At 41.7% G+C, this 10058-nt stretch overlaps 1 pseudogene; it reads right to left on the bottom strand.

The window, feature by feature from the left end:
* Nucleotides 1–9301: 9301 nt before the first annotated feature.
* On the bottom strand, nucleotides 9302–10058 carry LOC111373436 (annotated as a pseudogene).

The following is a 10058-nucleotide window of genomic DNA, read 5'->3' as shown; positions in this document are numbered from 1 at the left end:
ATGTCTGAAAATCAGGCTGCATCCCTGCCGCGGCTAGGATATGTCCCAGATATGGCCTGCACATCGTGCCCACAAAAGGCTCACAAATGATTTCAGGATACATCCCTATCGCGGCCAGGACGCATCCCTATCATGACCATGGGGTATCTCGAACATGGCCTGCACACTAAGTCCCAAAAATTGCCAAGAAATGCCTAAAAATCAGGCTGCGTCCAAGCAGAGGCCAGGATGCGTCCCGAACTTAGCCGTACACTGTGCCTACAAATTGTCTACAAAAGCCTAAAAATCTGGATGTGTCCCTAATACGGCCAGGACGCGTCCCGGACGTAGCCAACACACCGTGCCCAAAAACTTCCCACGAATGTCTGAATATCAAGCTGTGACCCGGACGTGGCCCGGATGCGTCTCGATCAAAGCCTGCACATCGTCTCCCAAAAAATTATATAGAAATGCTTGTAAATCAAACTGCATCTCAATCGCGTCCTGGACATGGCCTGCACACCGTGTCCCAAAATCTGTCTAAAAATGCTTAGAAATCAGGCTACATCCCTGCAGCAGCCCCAACACGTCTCGAAAATAGCCTGCACGCCGTGACCAAGAAATTGCCTAGAAATATGTGAAAATCAGAAGTGTCCCTGCAGCATTCTGGACATGGCCTCTACGGCGTGTCCTAGAAACTACCTAGAAATTCGTGGAAACCAGGCTACATCCCTGCCACTGCCCAGATGCGTCCCGAGCACTGCCTGCACATCGTGTCCCAGAAACTGCCTAAAAATACCTGAAAGTCAGGATGTGTCCCTGCTACATCCTGGACATGGCCTGCACACCGAGTCCCAAAAATTGTCCAGAATTGCTTGAAAATTAGGCTCTGTCCCTACCATAGCCATGATGCGTCCTGAACATGGCCTGCACATCGAGTCCTAGAAATTGCTAAGAAATGCCTGAAAATCAGGATGCGTCCCTACCTCAGCGAAGTCACGTCCTGGACATGGCCTGCACACCGTGCCCACAAACTGCCTACAAATGCCTAAAAATCAGGTGGCGTTCCTACCGTGGTCAGGCAAATCCCAGAAGTGGCCAACACACCGTGCCCAAAAACTTCCCAGAAATGCCTGAAGATCAGGCTGCATCCCTGCCGTCGTCCAGAAGCATCCCGTTCATGGCCTGCACACCGTCTCCCAAAAACTGCCTAGAAATGCCTGAATATCGGGCTGCATCCCGGATGTGTCATGGATGCAGCTTGCACACTATGTCCCAAAAATAGCCTAGAAATGCCTGGAAATTCGGTTGCATCCCTGCCGCAGCCCAGACGCATCCTAAACACTGCTTGCACACCGTGCATCGAAAAATTATCTAGAAATACCCAAAAATCGGGATACTTCCGTACTGCATCCTGGACATGGCTTACACTCTACGACCCAGACACTGCCTAGAAATCTTGAAAATCAAGTTGTGTCCCTATCGCGGCTAGGACATGGCCTGCACACCGTGTCTCAAAAATTGCATAGAAATGCCTAGAAATCATGCTGCGTCCCTGTCGTGGCATAGACGAGTCCCGGACATGGCCTGCACATCGCGTTCCAGAAATTGCCTAGAACATCATGAAAATCATGCTACGTCCCTGCTGCATCTTGGACAATGCCTGCACATCGTGTCTTAGAAATTGCCTAAAAATGCCTGGAAATCAGGTCGTGTTCCGACCACGATCAGGATGCGTCCCAAACATGGTCTACATGTCGTGCCAAAAAATTGCATAAAATGCCTGAAAATCAGGCTCCGTCCCTATCGTGGCTCGGATGTATCCTGAACATGGCCTACAAACCATGACCTAGAAATGCTTAAAAATGAGGTTACGTTCCTGTCAGGTCCAGGATGTATCTAGGACATGGCTTGCACACAGTGCCTAAAAACTGTCGAAAAATGCCTGAAAATCAGGCTGCATCCCTTCCGTGGCCGTGACTTGTCCCGAATTTGGCCTGCACACTGTGTCCCAAAAACTGTCCAGAATGTTTAGGAACATGCATGCATCCCAAACATGGCCTGCACAATGTGCTTCCTTCATTTGGTTGAAAATCTGCTTGCGCCCCTAATGTGGTCAGGACGCGTCCCAAACATTACCTCAAATCGTGCCCAAAAATTGCCTACAAATGCCTAAAAAATAGATTGTGTTCACGGCCAGGATGCCTCTCGAACATGGCCTGCACACCGTGCCCATAAACTGCCTAGAAATGCCTAAAAATCAAATTGCATTTGCGGACAGGACGCATCCCGGACATGGCCTGCACACCATGGCCTAGAAACTACCTAGAAATGCCTGAAAATCAAATTGCGTCCGTGGCAGGACACCTCTCAAACATGGCCTGCACACCATGCCCATAAATTGCCTAGAAATGCCTAAAAATCAGATTGTGTCCACGGCCAGGACGCATCCCAGACATGGCCTGCATACCGTATCCCTGAAACTGCCTATAAATGTCTGAAAATAAGGATACGTCCTGGACGTGTCCTATACACCGTATCCCAGAAACCCTAAACCCCAGGCCCTAAATCGTAAGCCCAAAGCCCTAAACCCTAAGCCCTAACCCTGAGCCCTAAACCTTGAACTCTGGACCCTGAACCCTGGACCCTAAACCTTGAACTCTGGACCCTAAACCCTAAACCATTTTCCTTTTAATGAAGTAAATCAGTTTCAAAATTTTTCTTCAAATGGCACAATCAGTAATTACACCACCTGAGAGCCAAGCTTTATGGAAGGACTTCAACATGAAAAATAAACTTTGGGTGAAAATCTTTCAGTAAATGTGATACCTGCACCGGTCAATCCTGATCGGAAGGAGAAGAGAGAGTATAGTTCTTCTTCCAGATATCAGATAAAAGGCCAGTAGATAGGCGAAGAAGATAGGAGACTGATTAGCTTAGTACATCAATTTGGATTGAGGAAATGGGCTGCAATAGCTGAAGAAATGGTTGGTAGAGTGGGAAAACAGTGTCGCGAGCGATGTAATAATCATCTGTGTTCTCATATCAAGAAGGGCATTTTGACTAACGATGAAGAGAGACGATTAATTCAAGCACATGAAAGACTTGGAAATCGATGGCCAGAGATAGCTAAGTACATTCCTGGAAGAACTGAAAATTCAATAAAGAATCATTGGAATGCCACAAAAAGGAGGCAGATTTTAAGGAGAAAGATAAAGAAAGTAAAAGGAGATAGAAGACAGTTAACATTATTATAAGATTACATCATAAAAAAGTATTTCAGTAATAGTTCCACCTCCACTAACTCAAATTCCAGCACCACCACCACTGCAGCAAATTCGTCCAATGCCGGCACATGACTCTCTAGTAATGAAGACTCTACACCATTTTTCAGTTTCAAATCATGCAATAACGAAATGGATTTCATGGAAACCTTGTTTGAAAACAATCAGTCCATCGATTCAATTCCAGTCGATCATTGTCAACTAATGAATCCAGTTGAACGGACATCTGAGAATACTTATAGCTTCAACATTGATGAAAATTATAATCATCCCACCATTTTCTTCACTTCCCTGGAGATTTTACAGACTCAACTGCCTGTTGTAGAATATGTGGAAAATGACTTATTCCATTCTGCTCCAAACCCTATGGGGAATAAATTTTACCATTCTGAGAATTCAGATTTAATCATGGAATTTAATTCTAACTTTCGAAGGGTGGAGACTAAAGCTTCACAGATTTATCCTAATGAGTTGTACTTTTCATATCAATGGGATGGAGGCAATGCTGAAAGCATAAATTTAACAACAAATCTACCAACAATTAATCAAGGTACAACCTTTGGAAGCATAATGGACACGGATTTTGTAGAACCCCAAATAATTCTAGACACCTTAGTGGCACTAAGACATGAATACTGGACGACTAAAGTATACTTCAGATTTTTAGTCTCATTTGAGACCCATTTTCGATATAGGAAACATTTGAGTTGGAAAATTATATCTAAAAGAAGTTGTAGCTCTTTGAGTTAGCTTTCCAATGCACTTTGAATTACCTCAATCGGATATTAGGAGAAGAAGTTAAGACAGAAACACTGAAAGCTGTGCAGTGTCAACCGGACTACAACCAGTCGACCGAAACTGCCTGAAATGAAAATTCTCGTTTTTCTCTAGAATTTAAATATTTATTTTCATCAATTATTTTCTCAAAGGGCCACCCATGTTTTTGGCAATAAAACCCCACTAAATTGAAGTATTTAACCTCAAACTTAAATGGCACCCATGTTTTCTCTCTTAAATGAAATTTGACCATTCATTTCCTTTAAGTTATGGGATATTTACCTATAAATAGAGACCTCATTTCACTCATTTTTCTCACACCAAAAGTAAGAGCTTTTACATACTAAAGAAAGAGTTTCCAAGAGAGAAAAAGAGAGGGAGGAAAACTATTTTTCCTAGAAGTTTAAGGAGTATTTTCAAACATCAATTCTCAGCGGTTTTCAAACATCCAAGGAGTGCATTTCTTTCAACGTCCAAATTTGATTGAAGTTTTCAAAGTTTCAAAAGCATCAATCAAGCTAGGTAGAGGTACAATGTGTTTAATCGTGTTAAGTTATAAGTTTCGATTCATGTTAATATTTGTATGTCAAATGGTACTCCGGTACGACATATCCCTCTATGTTAATGGTTGTATGTCAAATGGTACTCTGGTACGGCATACCCCTATATGTTGAAGAAATGTTCGTATGTCAAATGGTGCCCTCAGGTACGACATACCCCTTCATGTCAAATGGTGCCTCCGGGTACGGCATGTATGAAAAGTTATAAAGTTAATGTTTTGAAATGTATAGCTTGATCACGAATGCACCTATGACACCTATTGAGTTTTTTAACTCACGAGTTTGATCCCATCTCTACAGATTGAAGGAATTCTACCTTGGGCATGGATGGAGGAGAAGATGGAGAGTGATGCTACGAGCCCATCGAAATATGGTGAATAAGTGATTTGGATTTATTTTTATGAAATGTTTTCCAATGTTATTTCTTTAAAGTTTTGAATAACACAGAATGCGAGAACAAGTTATGTTTTCTTCAAATAAATTACATTTGTTTGTTTTGAAAAATGATTCGGTGTTTTTGTTTAAAGTATTTGAAGTATTGTTATTTAAATTATTATCCGAAGATGTAAGCTTCCACTAAAGCGTATGCACTTGTTACTAAACCACTGGTTAAGCTAAGTAAAGTAAGTAGCATTCTGGTCCACTAGGGGTGGGGCGTTACAGCATGGTATCAGAGCAAGGTTTAGCCAGTTTTGTAGACCAAGTATTTTTTTTAAAAAAACATAAAGGAAAATGAAAGGTTTAAGGTATTCCATGGTATCGTGCATCCATCCATCAATCTCATCCTATGGCCCAGGTATGTTCATTTTTCAAGTTAATGATTATGTTTATGTTATGATGCTTTGATATGATTTAGAGATGTGTTATTTAAAGATATGTAATGGACTTGGGCAAAAGCTAAGGGCTTAAAGGGAATTGCATGATATAAAAGTTTAAATATTTGCATGTTTTCTTTAAGCAAAGAAAAAGTATGATGTATGTGAAAATGCAACAGATATGGTTCGTAGAACGGCTATGGCATATAGAGAAGCATTGAACCATAGAATTGCTATTCATTCTTATGAAAACTATGTAACTGATCCGACCCGACCACTTAGCGAACATGTGTATGACATCTATGAGAGATGCATGACAGCGGTTAATGCTGGTATGGAGATCGGGCATATTGAGCCCATAAATAACCTCATACACTCCCTCCCACCTCAATGGGAAGATATGGGAGTCACGGTTAGGGATGAAATGTTAGAAGGCAACCCAAACCTATTCGAGTTTGAGAGGTATTGCCATGCCCTAATTGATTTGTGGGATGATGTAATCCATGAGGAGTCTCAACCTTTGGCTGAGGAAGAAGATCCCGAAGAAGCCGAGGATGATTTAGAAAATGATCCTGAGCCTGAGCCACAGGTTGAGATGGATAGAGTCCGGACCTGAGGCAGAAGACTCCTCCGAAGATGAAGCTCCACCAAAGAAGATTCGTAGAACTTATAGGGATTAGATTTATTGCACCCTGTTCTAAGTGTGGAAGGACACATCGTGGCGAGTGCTTATAAGGGAAAAATGTCTGTTTCCAATGTGGCAAGCCAGTACATATCATTAGGGATTGGCCCACACATACCCAGAAGAAGGATAATAACAGCGACCAGAACCAGAAAGGGAAAGAACGAGTTTTTACATTGACTCAGAAAGATGTAGAGGAAAACTCGAATGTCATAGTAGGTACTTTATTGATAGCCAATACGCCTGCTTATGTATTGTTTGATTCAGGAGCCACACACTCCTTTGCTTCAACAACTTTTATGGCTAAATCTAGTATTACCAGTGATAAGTCGGAAGGTACATTAGAAGTTAGTATTCCTTCGGGCAACCCTTTGAATACTGATAGAATAGCCAAGTCAGTAAGTATCGAAGTTGAGGGAAAACCAATGGAAGCGAACCTATACATGATAGAAATGAAGGATTTTGATGTAATACTGGGCATGGATTGGTTAGGTTGTAATTACGCCACCATCCGATGTAAGGAAGTGGAAGTATCATTTCAGAAACCAGGAGAGGAACCATTTTCGTTACTTGGAATGAAGACAAAACCCCTTATTCAACTAGTATCGGCTTTACAAGCTGAGAAGATGTTGAGAAAAGAAACATCTTAAGGATATTTAGTAAGTATCTCAGGAGGGAAACGAGAGACGATAAGGGTTGAAGATGTACCAGTAGTACGGGAATTTGTAGATGAGTTTCCAGAAGATCTATTTGGTATTCCACCCGGTAGACAAGTGGAATTCACCATAGACCTAATTCCCAGGGCGCACCAGTATTTAAGGCCCCATATCGAATGGCCCCAAAGGAACTACAAGAATTAAAGCAGTTGCAAGAACTCCTAGATATGGGCTTCATACGACCAAGCGTATCTCCATAGGGTGCGCTGGCGTTGTTTGTAAAGAAGAAAGATGGAAGCATGCGAATGTGCATCGATTATAGGGAGATAAATCGATTAACCATCAAGAACAAGTACCCACTCCCGAGGATCTGTTAGATCAACTGAAAGGAGCTAAGGCATTTTCCAAGATCGACTTATGATCGGGATACCATCAACTAAAAGTAGAGACAAAGGATATACCTAAGATAACTTTTAGAACTCGACATGGAAACTACGAGTTTACGGCGATGCCGTTTGGGCTAACCAATGTAACTGCAGTGTTCATGGACCTGATGAATCGAGTGTTTCATCAATACTTGGATAAGTTTGTCATAGTCTTCATCGATGACATTCTGATATATTCCAAGAGTAAGGAGCAACATGAAGAGCACTTGAGAATAGCCTTAGAGGTATTACGCAAGGAGAGGCTGTATGCCAAATTCAAGAAGTGCGAGTTTTGGCTTGAACGAGTTGGATTTCTTGGACATGTAGTTACTGCCCAAGGGATTGAAGTAGATCCAGCAAAAGTAGAAGCAGTAACCAACTGGAAAGCACCAACAAATGCTGGCGAAGTACGAAGTTTTCTAGGATTGGCTGGATATTATAGGAGATTCATAGAAGGATTCTCCAAAATAGCTGGACAAATGGTGCAACTTACAAGGAAGGGAGTAAAATTCCAATGGACGGAAAAATGCGAACAAAGTTTTCAAGAACTTAAGCAGAAGTTGATATCAACACCTGTATTAACAATACCTGAAGGTATGGAAGGGCTTGTTATATACAGCGACGCATCCAAGCGAGGATTGGGATGTGTACTAATGCAAAATGGAAAAGTGATAGCCTATGCTTCAAGACAATTGAAGAAACATGAGCAGAACTACCCGACGCATGATTTAGAACTTGCAGCGGTAGTACACACTTTGAAGATATGGCGACACTACTTGTATGGACGGAAGTGTGATATCTATACAGATCACAAAAGTCTCAAGTATTTCTTCACACAGAAGGAATTGAATATTCGACAAAGACGATGGTTGGAATTGGTGAACGATTACAACTGCACTATTCACTACCATCCGGGTAAGGCTAATGCTGTGGCCGACGCTCTAAGTAGAAAATCAATGGGACAGTTAACGTCACTACCCACCTCTCAAGTGGAGTTAGTCAAGGACTTGGAAAAGTTGCAGATCGAAGTGGTTACCACACTAGGACAAGTCACTGCTCGTCTAGCAGCTTTAATAATTCGACCTACTCTTAGAGATCGAATTATAGAAGCACAAAATAAAGACTCATTTTTGCAGAAGATTAAGAATGAAGTTGGTACTGATAACAAAAAGGACTTTGGAATAACTGAGGATCAGGCACTGATATTTAGAGGAAGAATTAATGTGCCTAAGGATGAAACCGTGAGAAAAGAGATATTAAAAAAAGCTCATTCCACCCCGTACATCGCACATCCCGGTGGTACGAAAATGTATCGAGATCTTCGAGATACATTTTGGTGGAGAAATATGAAAAGAAGTATAGAGCTGTACGTGCTGAAGTGCATGGTATGTCAACAGGTTAAAGCAGAACACCAAAAACCAGATGGATTATTAAATCCACTAGATATGCCTGAATGGAAATGGGAAAATATCACGATGGACTTTGTGGTTGGATTCCCGAAGTTAGCAAGAGGAAATAATGCTATATGGGTAGTAGTGGATTGACTAACGAAGTCAGCTCATTTTCTTCCAGTGAAAATGACATTCAGTTTAGACCAATTGGCACAGTTGTACATTAAAGAGGTTGTGAGAATACACGGTGTACCTGTATCCATTGTGTCTGACAGAGACCCAAGGTTCACGTCCAAATTTTGGAAAAGTATACAAGGAGCTATGGGAACGAAGCTAAACTTTAGTACAGCATATCACCCTCAGTCTGATTGTCAGTCTGAAAGGACCATCCAAACTTTGGAAGACATGTTGAGAACATGTGTTTTGGATCTAGGAGGTAATTGGGAGTCATACTTACATCTATTAGAGTTCGTTTATAATAATAGTTTCCAAACAACTATTGGAATGGCACCATACAAAGCTCTTTATGGTAGAAGATGTAGATCCCTTGTTCATTGGGATGAAGTCGGAGAGAAGAGAGTTTTGGGACCAGAAATGGTTGAAAGGACGGTTGAGGTAATCGATAAGATCCGTGCAAGAATAAAGGTAGCACAGGATCGACAAAAGAGCTATGCAGATACAAGGAGGAAGGATTTAGAATTTCAAGTTTTTTTTTTTGAGAACATAATCCAGTAACATGTAAAGGAGCGATTGTATAAGATCAGAAGTACCCAAAAATTTTACAGGGCCACAATCCCCACATTCTCACTTATCCGACAAAGATTGTCCTACCTTGAATTATTGAGATTCAACAGCAGCTTCAGGAAGGATGACTCTCCGAGACCTCAGTTCATTACGTCATAGTCATCCACCTTATTGTAGTATTCCAAGACCCTTCTCTTTATCTTGGATGTATCAACCCATGTAATAAAGTCTTCCATATTTCTCGTGACAAGGAATGCCAGGTCAGTAACCGTGTCGGGTCCTACACGAATATGTCCCTGCTCAATATATGTTACTGCTTCTGTCAGGTGTTCGGCCATCTTCAGACGTACCAGGACAGTGGCCAGCCGTCGCCTACAAAATGATGATACCGATAGACGATCACATAAAGTCAGACTTTTACGGGATGGTATCAAGCCCATGTTGTACGACTTTTCAAGGAGGGTATCAGTCATCTTAGTCCGAAAAGGGTCTTTTCTATCCATCTGTTTTAGTACGTTCACTAACTTCTGCACCATTCTACACAGAGTCGAATACTTCTTTTAGTCGTCTCTAGCTGTTATATGGTAGCGGTGCATGACAAACGCTTCTCGGTGGTCGCCTTCTCTCTTCCATTCCAAGAAACTAACTCTCTTCAACAGCTTCTTCTCATGAAATTTTAGCTTCCTCATCTTCTCTTAATAATCTATATATGAGTGAAGCAAAGCGAGCGAGCGAGCGAGAGAGA

Source organism: Olea europaea, unplaced genomic scaffold (assembly GCF_002742605.1).
Source record: "Olea europaea var. sylvestris unplaced genomic scaffold, O_europaea_v1 scaffold1133, whole genome shotgun sequence".
Taxonomy (NCBI): Eukaryota; Viridiplantae; Streptophyta; class Magnoliopsida; order Lamiales; family Oleaceae; genus Olea; species Olea europaea.
The sequence above is the reverse complement of the archived record's forward strand: the minus strand, read 5'-3'. Positions and strand labels throughout refer to the sequence as shown.